Source organism: Coptis chinensis, chromosome 3 (genome assembly GCF_015680905.1).
Source record: "Coptis chinensis isolate HL-2020 chromosome 3, ASM1568090v1, whole genome shotgun sequence".
NCBI lineage: Eukaryota > Viridiplantae > Streptophyta > Magnoliopsida > Ranunculales > Ranunculaceae > Coptis > Coptis chinensis.
In genome coordinates, this window is record NC_141458.1 from 63,616,763 (window position 1) to 63,619,557 (window position 2,795).

Sequence of the window (2,795 nt, forward strand, 5' to 3'; positions counted from 1 at the left end):
GCGTGCTGCTCGTGATTGATGTTAGCATTTATTTTTAATAAGATGTCGTTTCATTTTTCCTCAGAGATGTAGTGGAATTTGTTGGGGACATATGTTTAATTTACTTTTTTTTTCCGAATTCTTAAGTAAAGAAGTTTGTAACGTAATTTTTTATCACAAGTTTTCTTAATGATGAGTGGATTGTTTTGAGTATTTTATTGTTTAGTTTTTCCGCATGTGTTATTATTCATTAGGGTTATGATATAGATTGGGTTGTGAGGTTGTTGTCACATCTCGGATATTGAGGAGTCGGATATCATTATTATTATATAATTTATTGAAATTCGGGGTGTGACAAAAACTAAGGCTAAATCTAAGTATATGAATTAATAACTAAGTTTTCAGTAAGAGTTTGGCCTTAGTCCTCTTTATATAGGAGAGAGCTAGGTCTACAATTTCGTGTATAGGCTTTGAAGCTATGTTTTGGGCCATGAAAATAAGCCCAAAACCTAATTACATATATCCAAAAAGGGATTCTCTATTAGAAATTATTACAACAGTCTTTTCGTCCACTTTTGCTCCTCTTATTGGGTCAAGGCCTAGACCATTGGAAAACTCTTTTCGAGCCGGTCGTTTTGACATATAATTGGCCCAATTCCAAGGTCTGAGTCCAAAGATGCGGTCTGTGGAAGTTCTGTTGACTTTTTGTTATATTTCTGCCTGCGTTGACTTTGAGTTTTTAGCTTTGACCGGGATTTTTAAAGGTTTTTTCTCCTTGAATCTTGGCTTTTAATCATATAACTTCTTAGCAACCAACCTTTGCTCTTTTATCTCACAAAAGTGACATATTTCTTCACATATTGGTCTCCAATACCTAAAATACACAAAAGCACATAAATAGTACTGACTCTTATTTATTATACACATAATTGGTCTAAATGTAATATTATTAAGGGGTTAAAACTACAGTTTTGGGCTCTTATCAAATAATAATCCAAAAACCCAACCACCTCCAGGGTTCACAAATCATGTCAAACCATAAAATACATTCAATCAGTTCAAACAAGGACAAGGTACCTGCAACAATCATAATAGAGCAATGGTTCCATCCAACTTTAACCATAACTACCAAAATCTACCAATCAACAACCAAAGAGACCTAGTTCCAGTTGCCCAACCTACTAAGGTCCCATTAGACAAAACATTCGAAATTATGCTATCTTTGATGCATCAGCAATCTCAAATCTTAGTGTCCATACAACAATCTCTAAGCCACCTAACTCAAGAGAAAGCCCAGAAAGGTGTGTTCCCAGGACAAGTAGTTCATAATCCTAAACAAGCAAACTCAGCCTTGGAAGCTTCAAGCGCCTAAAACACTATCATAAGTTACGATCTACGGATGTAGAAGAAACCATTCTCGAAGATCCTATCTATGAGGATTAAAATCTATGTTTCGTGATGTATTTCCAATCATTTCATTCCCTTACAACTGTTTCTATGGAATACATCAAAAAAGGTAACCAGACCACTCCACTTGGAGTGTGTGGTTGTAAGTGTCAGAGTCTTGAGTCCACTTATACTTGTATATTCCTTGTTAGCACTTTTACTCATAGTTTGAGTAGTGTACCTCTATGGAGCAAGTATACAATTTTCTTTTTCTTTATTTTACACTTTTTTTGTTAAAAATAACTTTTTCTTGTTGTTTTTTATAAAAGTTCTTAGTTTTTCCAATTTTTATAATAGAAAATTCTTGATACAACACTAGTCATGTGTTTTTTTCCAAAATGGGCAATGGATTCTACATAGACCAACCCCTAGAAAAACGCAATCTAGGGGGTGGTTTGATATCAGTTTTCCTTATTAAGGGTCACCTATATCACCGCGCCATTCACACAGGTTAGGACATTCCATGTCTTGCACAGTAAATCCCCTAACTCAAATAACTGAAGCTCTGTCTGTCTGGATTGGGTTCACTCAAACCGACATGAAAGTTGCCTAAGACAAACTGTTATGGTATGTTTTTATCACTGCTTTTGTACGAGTCCTTTGTATATATCTCTACATAGTTTTCAAAAACTTGAGGATATAAATATTTAAAATCTTACGCCCCAGAGTAACCAAAATGATACTGGATAAACGTATGATTTTATCTTCTTGTAAAAAACCTCTATCTTGTTAGAGCTCATTCGTGTATACAGCTTATGTCATCTTCATGCTTTGAGGCATTCATCTATCATCTTGTGTGTCATACAACCTTGGATCAAAGCATGTGATATATCGTTGGATAGGATTTTTCACACTGATCATTTAGACAGTTTGTTTGTCCGAATCGAGCCGGTAACGAAGCAGGGATTTGCTTTTTACGAGTTACGAGATAGAACAGGACCTTTTCGGTATTTCCACATTTCATATGGGCTTAGGCCAAACTTTTCAAACCCTAAAAATCCAACAACCGACGGTCGTACGTGGGTTTAAATTCTAACAACGCGACCGCCCAACATACTGTCTTCTTCACAAAAAACCCTAGCTCACGAAATCAAACCTGACACGCACCCGCGCCATGCCCCCTTCTTCACCAAACTCAAAATAGTTCCTACTGCCACTAGCAAACCTTCTCCCCACCTTATATCCACATTCAATTTAACCAAAACATCCTCTCATGGCTGCCAATTGAAAGATTGTACCTGAAATGGATTTTTCTAATCTATTTGATTTGGGGGTGTTTTATGTTTTCTTCAAGGGACAGATCCTTAGAAGTGGTTGGAGGCTACTCTTGCTAGAACCCACCACTCATTATTCCCCTTCTCTTGTTCAAG